The sequence below is a fragment of the Cuculus canorus genome, chromosome 2 (genome assembly GCF_017976375.1).
Source record: "Cuculus canorus isolate bCucCan1 chromosome 2, bCucCan1.pri, whole genome shotgun sequence".
NCBI lineage: Eukaryota > Metazoa > Chordata > Aves > Cuculiformes > Cuculidae > Cuculus > Cuculus canorus.
The window spans coordinates 98401815-98418479 of NC_071402.1; the positions used below are offsets into that span (position 1 = coordinate 98401815).

At 45.6% G+C, this 16665-nt stretch overlaps 1 protein-coding gene across 6 annotated transcripts in view; it reads right to left on the reverse strand.

Moving 5' to 3' along the window:
- Positions 1–11604, reverse strand: part of KIAA0319 (KIAA0319 ortholog) — a 60608-nt gene extending 49004 nt beyond the window's left edge. For 4 of the 6 annotated variants that reach the window (XM_054058499.1, XM_054058498.1, XM_054058497.1 and 1 more), the window contains exon 1: positions 11461–11595. The gene's annotated coding sequence lies outside the window, so the exon portion shown is untranslated. Of the gene's footprint in view, positions 1–11460 lie in introns of all 6 variants that reach the window. The other 2 variants (XM_054058500.1, XM_054058502.1) reach the window with 2 other exon arrangements.
- Between the last annotated feature and the right edge of the window lie 5061 nt (positions 11605–16665).

Sequence of the window (16665 nt, forward strand, 5' to 3'; positions counted from 1 at the left end):
CTGTCTGCAGTTAACCAGCCCTTGGTTTTGCTGACTTTAAACAGAAAATTGCAGATGCCCTTAACTGAGGAATCACAGACAACACTGTCTGTGCTGAAACCTATGCAGTATTAAATCAGCTCTTGAGGCAGCCCTCAAGCTATTCTCTCCCAGCTATTAAGGTGATTCAAGCAGACACTCTTCCAGAACTTCTAGGCAGACATTACTTGCCAGTACACTAAATTTTCCAAATAATGTAGCCTAAGCAACAAAGAGGTCCACTAAGGAACGAATAGTTCAAAGCAATACTACTCATCCAAGAAAAAGAAGTTGGTTTCGCCAAACTCGCAACTCCCTCCACATAAAGAATCCTAAGCAGATACTCAACCAAAACCCACTTCTTTAAATGAAAGCACAAACAATGCTCTCTTTTTTCCACAAAGAATAGCCCTTCTCAAGGCAGAGTATCCCTGTCAATTCCATTTGATATTCATGACATGACTCGGTAAAAGTAATGACTTCCATACTTAAGCTGTCTGTATCTACATGTGATAGAAGTGCTGCTAACTGGCTGCTCTTGGCAGGTTCCTTACCACACATAATTTCATATGATGAAAATCATCTTGCCTTTTTCCCTTCCAAAAGGAAGAAGGAAGTTACTTAGACATGCTACTGTGGCTAAGCCTGATCGAACTACAGTAGAAATCCTACCAGCTCAGCAGCTGAACTTCTATATGAGAAAGGACATTTTACGGATGGCATGTCTGTAAGGCACAGGAGCAATAAGTCTAAAAGTTATACTTTTCTGACTGCCCAATAAGCCTCTACAGTGAAGGAGGCTTGGAGAGACAGCAAGGGCAATGTGCCCAGGGAGCTCAGGGAAAAAGGTAAGGCTGTGACTGACCATAGCTTTTGTAAAGCAAGGCGCGTATTTGTCTGAACACAAAAGGGACCAGAGGTTGGCCTTTGCTTTAGGTGTTCTATTTGTTAAACACTTACAAACAGTTGAGTGGATCAACAGATGGTGAAAACGTTTCTCCCACTTAGTTCATTAAAGACTGTAAATGTTTCCCTGAGCTAGCCGGACCAGCACCGTGAAATAAATATATGGCTCAGCCCAAAATGGAGCATAAAAACTGAACAGCTAGCAAAAGAATTTTGAGGATGCTATGGGCTTTAGCTGGCTTCAGCCCATGTGTTCCTCCGAACACCTGAGGATACCCAATGTTGCAACAGTGAGCTTATTATAGAGACCAGTAATGGGAATCACAGTAGTACTGCGTTTGAACTGCATGCTGCCATCGCCATATTTTGCCAAGTGTAAAGTACATTTGCATTGTGATTTCTATATATTTCATATTGCTCCGCTAAATCAGAAAACTTGTGTCACATCAAGTATCTCTAAATAAGTGAAGCTGATATTAAAGCTGTCATGGAGTACAAGTTCCCAGATGTGTGGCACAAACAATAACTCTACTCAAGATGATTCAAGGAGTAGTTACTACTGCAAAAGCAGAATATTCTGTCTTAAGCTATTGAGAGCAGCCCTGTGTAGAAGGACATGGGGTGTGCTGATTGATAAGAAGCTCGACACGAGCTGTCAATGTGCATTCACAGCCCAGAAGGCAAATCATATCCTGGGCTGCATCAAAAGAAGTGTGGCCAGCAGGTCAAGAGAGGTGATTCTGCCCCTCTATTCCACTCTTATGAGACCCCCACTGAAGTATGGTGTCCAGTTCTGGAATCCCCAACATAAGAAGGATATGGAATTGTTGGAAGGGGTCCTGAGGAGAGCCACGAAGATGTTCAGAGGGCTGGGGCACCTCTGCTTTGAGGACAGGCTGAGAGAGTTTGGGTTGTCCAGCCTGGAGAAGAGAAGGCTCCAAGGAGACCTTTTAGAGGCTTTCCAGTACCTGAAAGAGCTACAAGAAAGTCTGGGAGGGACTTTTCACAAGGGCATGTAGTGATAGGATGAGGGGAAATAGCTATAAATTGAAGGGGGGAAGATTTAGATTAGATATTAGGAAGAAATTCTTCACAATGAGGGTGGTGAGGCAATGGCACAGGTTGCCCAGGGAAGCTACCCCTTTGAGCTGTTCAAGGCCAGGTTGGATGGAGCCTTGGGCAGCCTGGTCTGGTGGGATGTCCCTGCCCGTGGCAGGGGGGTGGAACTAGGTGATCTTTAGGGTCCCTTCCAACTCAAATCATTCTATAATTCTATGATTCTTTGAAGCTAAAGTAGAACCAGTTTTCTAACTTCAGTTAAGTCTCATTTAAGTAACTGTGTTTTTCTGGAAATTACAGACAGAATGTTCCTGTGATAGCATGCATTTTTTTCAGACAGCGTTTTTCCAGACACTGTTCTCTTGAGAAATGATAACATCTTGTGTTAAATATGATATGTGCTGAATAGATGTGTCGCCTTCTGTTTCGTTTCTGTTTGGTTACAGTTTCTCTGTCTAAAGACGTTGGATGAAGGCATTGAGTGCACCCTCAGCAAGTTTGCAGATGACACTAAGCTGGGAGGAAGTGTGGATTTGCTGGAGGGTAGGGAGGCTCTGCAAAGGGATCTGAACAGGCTGGACCACTGGGCCGACATCAGTAGCATGAGGTTTAACAAGGCCAAATGCCAGGTCCTGCACTTGGGGCACAACAACCGTATGCAGTGCTACAGACTGGGGGAAGAGTGGCTGGAGAGCTGTACAGAGGAGAAGGACCTGGGGGTAATGGTTGACAGCCGACTGAACATGAGCCAACAGTGTGCCCAGGTGGCCAAGAAGGCCAATGCCATCTTTGGCATTGTATGGCTTGTATCAGAAACGGTGTGACCAGCAGGTCCAGGGAGGCGATTCTCCCTCTGTACTCAGCACTGGTGAGACCGCACCTCGAATACTGTGTTCAGCTCTGGGCCCCTCACCACAAGAAGGATGTTGAGGCTCTGGAGCGTGTCCAGAGAAGAGCAACGAAGCTGGTGAGGGGGCTGGAGAACAAGTCTTACAAGGAGCGGCTGAGAGAGCTGGGGTTGTTTAGTCTAGTGAAGAGGAGGCTGAGGGGAGACCTTATTGCTCTCTACAACTACCTGAAAGGAGGTTGTAGAGAGGAGGGAGCTGGCCTCTTCTCCCAAGTGACAGGACAAGGGGGAATGGCCTGAAGCTCCGTCAGGGGAGGTTCAGGCTGGATATCAGGAAAAAATTCTTCACAGAAAGAGTCATCATGCACTGGAACAGGCTGCCCAGGGAGGTGGTCGAGTCACCTTCCCTAGAGGTGTTTAAGGAACGGGTGGATGAAGTACTTAGAGACATGGTTTAAGGGAGTGTTAGGAATGGTTGGACTCGATGATCCAGTGGGTCCTTTCCAACCTGGTGATTCTATGATCTGACAGAGAACTGGTACTGCCTCATTAGTGGAGATCTGGCTCTTGTAAAGCTCATAACAACATTAAAATTAGTTCTTAGAAAGTAAAAGAATATGCATAAGATTTCTGGAAAATGTTATACATATGCATGTAGATGGCAAATAAGTTCTGTAACTAGATCTTGTCTCACTACGCATGATAGGTGGAATTATCCCTCATGCATCTGGTGCTGCAATAAAGGATGCTTGCTTTCTAAAATTCCAATATGAGTATTAAAGAGTTTATTTGCTGGTGTTTTCAGTATCAAAGGCATAATCAAAATGGCCACAGAACATCACTAAAGCAAGAAAGAAAATAGTAAATTAGATTTAAAAACAAGTCACGAGTACAAAGAGATAAGGCTTTGGACAAGCTTCCTGTAAAACCAAGAAAAAGTATTATTCATTTCCCAAAAGCCTGATACTTGATTTAAAAGATAACTCGACTTTTGTGATCTTTGTTCTATCCAAAATCAACAAAGTCCTCTTCCTAAGGCAGCTGCAAAGCACCTAGAACACTGAAGATCAGTCTCCAATTTATTCATACACTGCACAATTACACAATTTATCTCTGATCACAAGAAAGAAACGTCACCAAAAAAACCCAAAACACACCACATAACACTACACTGCTTCTAGCATATAGGTCTTTTGGCATCTGCAGTTAGATGTTCTTTCAGGAGGCAATTCCTGACAGAACACGTATAGCTGTGTTCCTCTATAGAGAACAGAACTAATTTAGGAAGGCATCACCTTCAAAGAGCAACAGGTGGTCTAGATGCTTCCAAGTACTACTTTTATGATACAAACAATTTTTCTTAACTTATTAAATAGAAAGAGTTACAGGCACAGTATCATTTTTTTTGTGTCGGACGTTTTATACCCCAAATAGCTCAGCAGACTTGGGGGAGAAGAGGCAAAGATATTACTACGGTAGAACCATATTTTCATGTACAGCCCTTTTCCTGTTTCTATGGAAATCAGCATAGATTTGGAAAAGTTGTCATCCACCAAAAATGGTGATTTGCTTATTACCAAAACTTGAAGTTTCTGAGATATTATGCATTTGCCATAACTGTCACTCATTCCCAGAAGGAGCCAAATGGACCAGATGCCCAAGAGAGACTTTTGGTCCTTTGGCCTAATGAAAAATGCATTAGGCTCAGGAGCAGACCATCATGAGGTCAGAATTAAACCCCATCAGAAGGCAGAAAAAAAAATTTGTCTGTTTCACAGACCTTTTCCCCCTGCAAGGCCAACTTTATTATCTCACTGCCACTAAAAGAAGGCAAGTAGCAGCTTCTGAATGCTACACAGCAGTTGACTGGGGAGTCCACATGTTAACTTCTAGCAACACTAAGAAAAACACTGAGGTACTGTGCAAATGATCCTGATTTTTCACAGCATTACTTGCCCTGACTTCAGAAACACAAGTACTTGTAACAAACAACTGCGGGTTTTGACAAGTTTGAGTTGTTTGTTTGGTTGTTTTTTTAATATGAGTTAAGTCTAACATTTTGTAGCTTGGCTAAGACTGCATGCACAATCTTCAGTGAATCCTTAGAGGACACACCATACCAGGATACAGTCAACACACAAAAGCAGCACTGTGCTATCTCATGCTTCTTTGTGGCTACACATCTATTGGTGTTTCCACATAACATAAAAGCTTGCATTTCCTGATATTAGAATCAAGCTCAGACACAATTTAGTGTGTAGGTTCTGATCCACAGATGAAAACATAACTAGCAGAAACTGCATGCTTTCTTAAACAGTTAAGACAATAAACACTGCTGCAGTGTATGCAGGCAATACTCTTATCTGTACTGTGCGATATTGTACTGTTTCCCACAAGTGCAACTTTCATCACACAAAAAAAAAGAGACATTAAAATTTAAGAAGTCAGCAAGCCATGAGATTCCAGCAGTTAAAAATAAGGCCACAAGACAGGTTTTCTAGCTGAATCTCTGTCCTTCACTGATATCACAAAGCCTGTTATTTCTGTAACTATATGAGCAGACAGCACTACTGGTAACGACTACGAAGTTTCTTAGTTTCAGAGTCCAACTGAAACACACTCCTTGCTAGAAGAGGAACGGCAGCCCTGAGAAGCGTACAGGCAGGTATGCTAAAAATATTGCCACTGGCAGCTTTTGGTGGCACTCTAGCCAACAGAAAGGGAATTCTGAACTTATCTCTCTACACAAACATTTTGATCTTTTAAACACATGCAGTTGCTAAACAGGACCACAATATCTTTTGGCAAGTACCACATCAATTACCACAGCTTTCCAAGGAAAAAGAATCCCCTGGATTGTCCCCTTCTCCTCCATTCCAAATTTCACTCTGCATTTTGGTTCACCTGGACTTCAATCTAGACTCAAGTTATTTTCTCTCTTAGAGAGAGAAAGGCCAAGCAGAACTATATTGTCACTTCTTACATGTAATTAGGCCAGGGCTATAATAGTAAGAACGTGTATGGTCTGAATTAACTGTGTCCAGGAATACAATCAAATCCTAGAGCTGCAGAATAGCAAATACATCTTAAAGCAGTACACTGTGGCATTACAAAAGGCATACTAGAATCCCTTCATACTAAGAAAATCAGAGACAGGAACAACTGATGTCATGAAAGCAGGCAGAGAGTAACGCCAGACAGCAGGAACCTTCAGGAGCGCGAGAACCCTGAAAACATCAGTGGGAAAGACAAGTAGAGGCTTCTCATCTCCTTGCCCCTCTGGTCATTTGCACACTAGACACCTTGCCAAAATAAATACTGAAACAGCCTCCGAAACTCAAGTGACAGCTAAAGCAAACCCCCAATTTATGAACCGACAGCATCTCTTATTAAAAGCAGGATGGCTGAGTAAATGAACACATTAACGATTTAGTGGTCCTACACCTAATGAAAGTGTCTATATACATATATATGCACATACATATATATGTGTCAGCGTTCCTATTAAACATAATACAAGACAATCCTTCAGGACATTCACCCCTCATGAGAATTCAAACTAGTTTTTTCATCAGCTATTGTACAGGCATTAATATCTGAGCTAGTTAGTTAATAGCTGAGCATTATCATTATATTAATACTGCAGGAGAAAGAAAAACAGAACTTCATGACAGTAGCAGTTGCCTCTAATAATGCAGAGAAAAACTTGGGATGTGTGTAGACAGTTCTAACATTAACGGGTACTGTATGAACACATCCCATCAAAACTGCCACAGGTTAGGCTTCTAAATAAAGGGGACCATTTTCAGGGCCTTAAACAGATGTGGAACAGAGCCATCAATGCTTATGACCTGTGCAAAGTCATCTTCCTCTCTTACACAATATTCTAACAATAGGTACCTATACTTGAAAACAAAATTGTGCCTACTGATGGGAAGTTATTGCAGCTACAGCATACAGCTCTAACTGCAGATGTCTCTCTGCTTTATTCAGAAGGGCTCATACAGGCCTTGTCGAAAACTCACGTTCAGTTGGCATTATATCCTGCAGTGGGTTGACAAAGCTGCTCTGTTACTCCCCTTCTCAGCTGCCCAGGGGAGAGAAAATGTAAGAAAGGCTCATAGTCAAGATAAGGACAGGAAGATCACTCAGTAATTTCTGTCACAGGCAACTTGAGGAAATTAGTTTATTTTCAATCAAATCAGAGTAGGATAATGAGAAATCATAAGAACTAAATCTTAGGAGCACTTACCGCCCACCTCCCTCTTCCTCCTTGGCTTAACTTTACTCCCAAGTTTCCTATCTTCTCCCTCCCAGTGAGCTGGAGAACAAGCCTTATGAGAAGCAGCCGAGGGAACGGGGGTTGTTTAGTCTGGAGAAAGGGAGGCTGAGGGGAGACCTTATCACTCTGAACAACTAATTGAAAGAGGGTTGCAGTGAGATGGTTGTACATCTCTTCTCCCCAGTAACAAGTAATAGGACAAGAGCAAATGGCCTCAAGATGCACCAGTGGAGGTTTAGATTGGATATTACAAAAAATTTCTTTACTGAAAGAGTGGTCAAGCACTAGAAGAGGTTGCCCAGGGAAGTGATAGAGTAACCATCGCTAGAGGTGTGAAAAAAAACATGCAGATATGGTTTAGTATGCATAGTAGTCTTGGGCTGACGGTTGGACTTGATGATCTTAGAGGTCTTTTCCAATCTTAATGATTCCATGATTCAATGATACTATTTTCACTAATTAACAATATACCATATAGGAGAAGAAATAACAGTCTGGCACTTGAAGCAAACAAATACACAAGGATTTTAGGTAATATTCTGCATTAAAAGACTACGGAGTTATAAAACCAAACTTAGAAGTTACTTAATTACATCTAATTGACAATAGCCTTGAAAGGCTGCTCACAGATTGATTGGCAGCGATTGGCTCAAGCGATGTAAGCACTAATGCCAACTAAGCTAACTGACCATTTTTCAAATTGGAGTATTGAACACCCAGGCCCAGCCTGAGATCCAACCACATGCACTGCAGGAGACAAGCTTCCATAAAGTGGCATGGGCACAACAGCAGACAGCCAGAAAAGCCAAAATCTTGTAAGTAAAGTACATAAACACACTTTCAATTTGTGTCCTGCTATTTTACTGTCTTCAAGAAAACAGCCTATGTAGCTGGATGCTGCACATCCATTTGTAGACTTGAAATCTTGTGTGTTGATACAAGAGCAGAGAAATGAGTATATTTTCTTAGCTAAGAAAGGGACAGGGAGGAGAAGGGGAAGTCTTTTCACCCACATGGCCATGCCAAGTTTTACGCTCATTATGAGTCTGATCTCCTGCAGAGAAAAACGTTACTTGACCACAGTGTAAACATATCTCCTTTTTCACTAGCAGTATCCTTTAAGCCTTCAACCCATTTCAGCCAGAGAAGAATAGATTACCAGCAGGTAATTGAGTTTCAATCACTTGAGTAAAAGCAGCCAAACCAGAGAAGGCAAAATTGCAATCTGAACTTCTACAAACCTGCTCCCCCCAAAATATATCATCCAATTTCCATAACTGAAAATGGTAGCCCATGTGTCACACCATCAGTGCAGTCTGTGGAAAGAGGGAACTACATGGAAAAAATGTGGAGGCACATGCAAGGACAATGGAAAAATCCTTGTTTGACCTGAAGACACAACTTCTCAGAAATCTTCCTTAACTCTATTGTTCTGTAATCTAGCCGGTAGTTATAAATAGATAAAGTACATGCATGCACACAGACACTTCCCTAAAACGTAAATCTCTGGAGTCCCACCTCAGATGACTGAGCATATTTTATTTCTTTAAAAACCATTTATATTTAACCAGTGGAACTCCTTGTAACACGCAGAAGAGTTAATAAACTGCATAGAAGACAGATTTACCAAGAAAAATGCATTAGCACAGGAAACAACCACTAAACTGCACCTTCATTGAGGTTAGCTGAAAACAGACATCAGGCTAATCACATGCATGTTACCTCCAACTGGATCGACTGAACTCCTATCTGCTCAGTACAAAGTCACATCCTCCTGAAAAACACAAACCACTCATACCCTGGCACCATTTAGAAGAGATTAGGTACTTAAATTGAAAAGCAACTATATCTGCAGTTAAATTGGGTTATAAATTTGTACAGAAAGACACTTTGTGACAGTAACTGGAAGCTAACTGCCTGCCTGACAGTAGGAAGGATTTCTTCCCACGGGTACAATATCCATTACAACGGTTCTGTGCTCCCTCTACAGCACTGAAATTGGAGACTGTTGGATATACAGCACTTCATCACAAGTCCACCTTCAATCGCCAGTTTCCTATTAAGGATATACATTTAGTACCACTATCAAAACTAGCAAACATAAAGCATCACCATACACTTTCTGAAAGGAAAGGCCTCTAAGCAAAATCCATACAACCAATATGTGAAGAAGCACACAGCAAGCCTACTTTATTCAACATCACAGAAGGTACATCTGGAAAGAGTCTGAAGGACTCCACCTGAAACAAGATACCATGTCTGCACACACGAGGAGGAGGGGAAATCAAATGTTTTTGAATCAAATGTTTTTAAAGCATTCCTGATGGAGATTTCACTAGCAGGTTCAGAAACCTGTCCATGAAAATTCCCTCATTTTCACACATTGAAATTAGGAGCCTGCTCAGACAGCATCCAAAACCTACACAGCCAGAGGTCAGCTGTATGCAAAGCTGAACTAAACTACAGCATCTCCAGGTTCACCAAAACTTCTTCATTCCATGCAGCTCATTACAACCGACAGAAGTGCAGCTCACTAATAAGCAACTAGTGAAGACGTGACAGATTTAGATTTGCATGTGGAACCTGAAGCTTTCAGAAGAAAAGTGCATCTCCAGTCCCCCATCACGGCACTCCCTGAAGGCAAAGGCAGGGAAACACTAAACCGGGCAAGCATTCTCACAGCACAGCCTCCACAGACCATGACCGTAACACCAATTAGCTTCAATAATGTAAAATCCAGGCTTAAGAGAAACCATCAACCCATGATACTTGCACACATACACTCCCGCCTTACCTGCACCTCTCAGACAAACAATTTCCTGTGTAAAATGCTCAGCAGCTCAACCCCCATCATCCAAGCTAACAAAATGAGTATGGGCAGCTACACCTACGAACTCTGTATTATGACAGGTTTTTAACAGTTCAGATTTGGCTGAAGAAAATGCACAGTTGTGAAATACCAACTGCAACAGTCAATCTTACCAAACAGGGGTAGGTAATTAAAGAAAACAAAGAGTTGTGTGGCTGAGGGTCAGTTTCCTGCTACAAGATAGTGTAAAGGCAGACACAGAACCTACCCCAAACAGTTTAAAAGCCAGTACATCCTATATCAACTCCGTTATCTTGTCATGCAGTCAGCATGAGGAACATGGAAGTGCTCCTAGAGCACAAATTGATAGGGAGGAGCAGAGGGCAAAAGAGTTTATGCTTCATTTTGCTCCCTTACTATGTGACTATTCATAGGTTATCAGATATGCTCCTGAAGGGCTCAGGGAACTAATGGAACTGTCTTCTGGTTTTGAAATCACAATGCAAATAGTAGCCAAAACTACAGTGACATAAAGATCTCACATACCATTTTCTTCTGCTGAGCTTTTTTTTTTTTTCCTCTCCTTAGATTCTGTTTGCAATCTGACAAAGCATTTTATGTACTACACGTTAGCACCATGTTCACCAGTAGACGTAAATACATGCTTAGGCTGTAACAAACACACACTTTGACAGAGGGCTGGAGAGCAACTTGGCAAGGGTAATATTCTTACATTCTTTGGATGTACAAATAGCCAAATATATGGATACACACACAGAGGACAACATTATGATTTTTGAGCTCAGATCAGATACAGCTAAATGCATACACACATCTAGGAAACATCCCATCAAAACTGTTTGACCCTTCATACATAAATACACATATAAATATATATTTACAAGTCTTACGAGGAGCAGCTGAGGGAACTGGGGTTGTTTGGCATAGAGGAGAAGAGGCTGAGGGGAGACCTTATCACTGTCTACAACTACCTGAAAGGAGGTTGTAGCTAGGTAGGTGTTTGTCTCTTCTCCCAAGTGACAGGTGATAGCACAAGGGGAAATGGCCTCAAGGTGCACCAGGGGAGACTCAAATTGGACATTAGGTAAAATTTCTTCACCAAAAGGGCTATCGGGCAGGGCTGCCCAGGGAGATGGTTGAGTCACCATCCCTGGAGGTGTTTAAAAGACGGGTAGATGAGGTGCTCCAGGATATGATTTAGTAGTGGACAGATGGGGTTGCATTTGATCTCAAAGGTCTTTTCCAACCAACCAATTCTATGATTTTTATACCTGCATATATATATAAATCTCTCCACAAATCAACCACCAAGACACCCGCCGCAGGCCACGCGCTTCACCCCACCACCCGTGCCGAGCTACCGCTCCCGCACACGAAGCCCCCTTCCGAGGGACCAGAGCTCCCCGAGCTTCCTCTTCTCTGCGTCCCCGGGGCCTTCGCAGCCCGGGGGACGCTCACAGCCCTCCCAGGAAGCCCCGGCTCTCTTTCCCAGCCCTTCCCACCCGGTCCGGCGCTTACTTGGCAGGGCGGAGGGCGGGCAGGACCCCGCAGCTCCGTCCTCCCGCGGGTGCGGGGGAGCTCGAGGGGGAGGCTCGGCAGGGCCGGGCGCGGGGCTCGCCGCCTCCTCCCCGCTGCCGGCTCCGGAGCAGGCGCCGTGGCTCCGCGCCTCGCCAGGGGGCGGCCGGAGCGCTCCGCGCAGCAGCACTGATCGGCATCGGTGCTCGGCATCACTGCTCAGTATCACTGATCGGCATCGGTGCTCGGCATCGGTGCTCGGCATCACTGCTCAGTATCACTGCTCAGCATCATCACTGCTCAATATCACTGATCAGTATCACTGATCAGCATCATCGCTGCTCACCATCACTGCTCAGTATCATCGCTGCTCACCATCATCGCTGTTCAGCATCACTGCTCAGCATCACCACTGCTCAGCATCACTGCTTATCATCACCGCTGCTCAGCAACACTGCTCAATATCACTGCTCAGCATCACCGCTCATCCTCACTGCTCACCATCACCACTGCTCAGCATCACAACTCAGCATCACCGCTCAGCATCAGCACTGCTCACCATCACCACTGCTCAGCATCACTGCTCACATCATGGCTCTGCATCGCCACTGCTCAGCATCACTGTTCAATATCACTGCTCACCTTCACTTCTCAGCATCACTGCTCAGCATCAGCACTGCTCACCATCACTGCTCAGCCAGCGCCCCCAGGCAGCATGAAGGTAGCCCCACCTGTGGGCAGCAACCCAGGGAAGGGAGGAGGACAAGAGGGAATGGCCTTAAGTAGCATCAGGGGAGGTTCATATTGGACATTAGGAAAAACTTCTTCTCCAGAAAGGTTCTCAGGCACTGGCACAGGCTGCCCAGGTTGAGTCACCATCCCTGGAGTTATTTAAAAGACAGGTAAATGAATTGCCCGGTGATACTGTTTAGTAGTGAGCAGGTACGGTTGGGCTTGATGATCTCAAAGGTCTTTTCCAACCTAGCCATTCTATGACTCTTCAAGTGGAATGGGAAGCATCCCCCAAGCGTGGATGGAGGCTTAGTTCCAGAGAGGGTGGGGGCTTCCTGCAGGCAGCAAGGCATGGGAGCACTGCACCTGCATCTTGAGGAGGGGGCAGGGAAGGGAGGCTGGGAGCAGGAGGCAGCAAATAGCAGAGGGCAGGTGGTCCTGGTCCTGGTACCATCCACCCTGCCTGCCACCAGTGGCTCACATGGAGGGTCCTGCTGCGGTGTGGCCATGTGATCTCCTGCAGAATGACCCCAAAAGTGTTTTAGCTTCACCTTGATCTTCATGCTGATCCTGGAGATAAAGCAGTAAGAGGCTCTTAGGACTTAAGATCTTAAAAAAACCCCAGTCTTAGAATCATAGAATGATTTGGGTTGGAAGGTATCTTTACAAGTCATCTAGTCTAACCCCCTGCAGAAGCAGGGACATCTTCAGCCACATCAGGTTGCTCAAAGCCTCATCCAACCTGATCTTGAATGTCTGCAGGGATGGGGCAGCTGCCTCCTCCCTGGGCAACCTGTTCCAGTGTTTCATCATCCTCATTGTAAAAAATTTGTTCCTCATATCCAGTCTAAATCTGCCCTCCCTTAGTTTAAAACCATTACTCCTATTCCACAACAGGCCTTGCTAGTCTGTCCCCATCTTTCCCATAGGCCTCCACTTGTGACTCGCCTCCAGTTTTCAACCCAGGAGAGTGTGCGCCCATCCAGGCCAGAGGCAGACAGTTTCTGAAGCAGAATGCTGTGAGAAACTGTGTCAAAGGCTTTACCGAAGTCCAAGAAGACTACATCCACAGCCTTTCCCCCATCCAGTGTTAGAGTCATTTTGTCATAGAAGGCGATCAGGTTAGTTTGGCAAGATCTGCCTTTTGTAAACCCATGTTGACTGGGCCTGATCACCCGGTTCTCTTGCATGTGCTTCATGATAGCGCTCAAGATTACCTGTTCCATGACTTTCCCTGGCACTGAGGTCAGACTGACAGGCCTGTAGTTCCCTGGATCCTCCCTGCAACCCTTCTTGTAAATGGGCACAACATTAGCCAGCCTCCAATCTAGTTGAACTTCCCCAGTCAGCCAGGAGCGCTGGAAGATCATGGAAAAGGGTTTGGAAAGGACATCTGCCAGCTCCTTCAATACTCTTGGGTGGATGCCATCCGGCCTCATAGACTTGTGGGTGTCTAGGTGGGCAAGCAACTCTCTAACCGCCTCCTCTTGGAGCCTCATTCTGCTCCTCTAACTCCTGGATTTGTACACGGAGGGAACAACTTTCCTTGCTATTAAAGACTGAGGCAAAGAAGGCATTAAGTACCTCAGCCTTGTCCTTATCCCCTGTCACTGTTGTTCCTTCTGCATCCAATACGGACTGAATATTCTCTCTAGTCCTCCTTTTCTTGTTAATGTATTAGTAGAAAGATTTATTATCTTTCACAGACTTAGCCAATTTGATTTCTAGTTGGGCCTTAGCCCTCCTGATTTTTTCCCTGCACAATCTCACCTCCTCCCTGTAGTCCACCCAAGATGCCTGCCCCTTCCTCCAAAGCTCATAGACTTTATTCTTCTTTTTGATGCATCTCAAGATCTCCCTGCTCAACCAAGCTGGCTTTTTCCCCCGCCGGCTCCTTTTCTGGAACACAGGGATGGCTTGCCTCTGAGCTGCTAGGATTTCATTTTTTAAGAGCGCCCCGCCCTCGTGCGCTCCCTTGCCCTGAAGGACTGTCTCCCATGGGACTTTGCTAACCAACCTTCTGAACAGTCCAAAGTCTGCCCTCTGGAAGTTTAATGTGACTGTTTTGCTAATCCCCTTCTTTATCCCACCTACAACTGAAAACCCTATAATCTCATGATCGCTTAGTCCCAGGCATCCCCCAACCGTCACATCCGCCACAAGATGTTTCCTATTCTCAAACAGCAGGTCAAGGAGGGCACCCTCCCTTGTTGGTTCGCTAACCAGTTGTGTGAGGAAGTTGTTTTCCACGCACTCCAGGAACCTTCTAGACTGCTTCCTTTCTGCTGTATTGTACTCCCAGCAGATATCCAGAAAATTGAAGTCACCCACGAGGACAAGAGGTAGAGACCTAGAGACCATCCCCAGCTGTTTATAGAAGAGCTCGTCAGCTGCCTCCTCTTGGCTGGGTGGTCTGTAGCAGACTCCCATCACAATGTCTGCCTTCTTGTGGGCTCCTCTGATTTTAACCCATAAGCACTCAGTCCCTTCCTTACCGTAATCCAGCTCAAGGGTATCAAAGCACTCCTTAACATAGAGGGCTACGCTGCCTCCTTTTCTACCCTTCCTGTCCCGCCTGAAGAGTTTATACCCCCCCATAGCTGTACTACAGTTATATGAGTCCTCCCACCATGTTTCTGTGATGGCAAAGACATCATAGTCACCTTGCCTTACAACAACTTCCAGCTCCTCCTTCTTATTGCCCATGCTGCGTGCATTGGTGTAAATGCACTTCAGCTGGGCTGACGAACCTTCAACCCTCATAAAGGAAATAAAGTTCATTCCCAATTGACTGGTCCTTGGAATAACTAACTCCACAGCTCCAGTTTCATTCTTGCGGTCCCCAGCTGTATTCACCCTCTCTTGCTCTGTGGTGGTGTACTGGTGGTCCACTCCAGCACACCATATCTCAGTCGCTGGTCTCCCACTACCAGGCTCATTCCCAACTAGCCTGGTCTCCTCCCCCTCCCCCTTCACATCTAGTTTAAAGCTTTATTTAAGAGCCTAACTAGATTGTTAGAAAGTACTTTAGTCCCCCTTGGAGACAAGTGTGTCCTATCCCTAGTAAGAAAGCCTGGGGGTGCATGGGTCACTCCATGATCAAAGAATCCAAAGCCTCTCTCCTCACACCAGGCTCGGAGCCAAGCATTAATCAGCTGTTTGTCTTTGACCTCCTGTTCCTTATTCCTTAGTGTTGGGATGGAACTAAACACCACTTGTGCTCCAGAGCCCTCCATCATTCTCCCTAGAGCCCTGAAGTCTCTTTTGATGGCTTTCAGCTTTCTGCGCTGTAAGTCATCATGGCCTATTTGAAATACTAGCAGGGGGTAATAATCCATTTCCTTCGCCAAGGAAGGAAGTTTTTTAGTGACATCCTTCACTGATGCCCCCGGTAAGCAGCAGACCTCCCTGTGTAGCGGGTCCAGTCTGCAGATGGGTCCCTCCGCTCCTTTTAGAAGGGAATCCCCTAGGACAATCACTCTCCTCTTTTTATTAACAGAGGATGTTTTTAAGGTCCTCTGAGGATGCCTGAGCCTAGGGAATGTTTCTAGGCTGTGAGAGCCATCTTCTTCTTCTCTGGGGATAGGTTCTACCTGCAGCGCTTCATATTTATTTTTGAGGGTGATTTGGGGGTTTGTTGTCTGGGTGGGGGGAGCAGGTTTCCTGCGCCAGACAAGGACTTGCTGCCATTCCCCATCTCTTGATCCCCCAGCCTTACAGTTTGTAGGATGGAGCTGCTTAGCCACATTGGCCCCAGCAGCCTGCTGAGTTTGTGAGAGGGCGCTGCTCCAAAGATCTATTTCCCTCTCACATTCCCTGATTGTCCTTAACCTATTTACTTCCTCCCTCAGCTCTGCCCCCATGTGAAGGAGTTCCCCTACGCGAGCACAGCTCCCACAAGTGGAGCCGTTACCAGAGGCGTGAGCTGGTGTGGGAGGGGGGCACTGCCTGCAGCCCAGGGTCTGCGTAGCTGCACGGACCCACTGAGGCTCTGTCTGGGTGGCAACACCCATCCTGTTCGCTGCGGCTCTCGGAGCAGTTTTAATCTTCTGCCTGGTAGCCACCATGGTCCACGGCCCCATCACCAGCCACCAGCCTCTCCCTAAGCCCTTCATGCTCGAACTGCCGCTCAAACTGCCCCTTTACACTAACGTGCCACGCTCCTCTTCACCGTGCTAAGGGACCGTTTTTAAATCTCCCGCGGTATCCGCCGGGACCGCCCCCTCCCGTCAGGCACCGCGCGGGACGGTCCGCTGCCCCGTGTCAGAAGCCGGGGTGCGCGCCTCGCTTGGGTTTTCGTAGGCTTTTCCCATCTCAGGAAAGTGCCGCACAGCCTCAGATAGCCACCCCACCGCAGTACTCACCGTCCTGCTGCTGGATGCCGCCGAAAAAGCCCCCTAAGAGTACTTGTTGAGCACAGCTTTTCAACGAATATCCAGCATTTCTGAGTCAGTTTTGCTCTATCCTAGTTCTTGC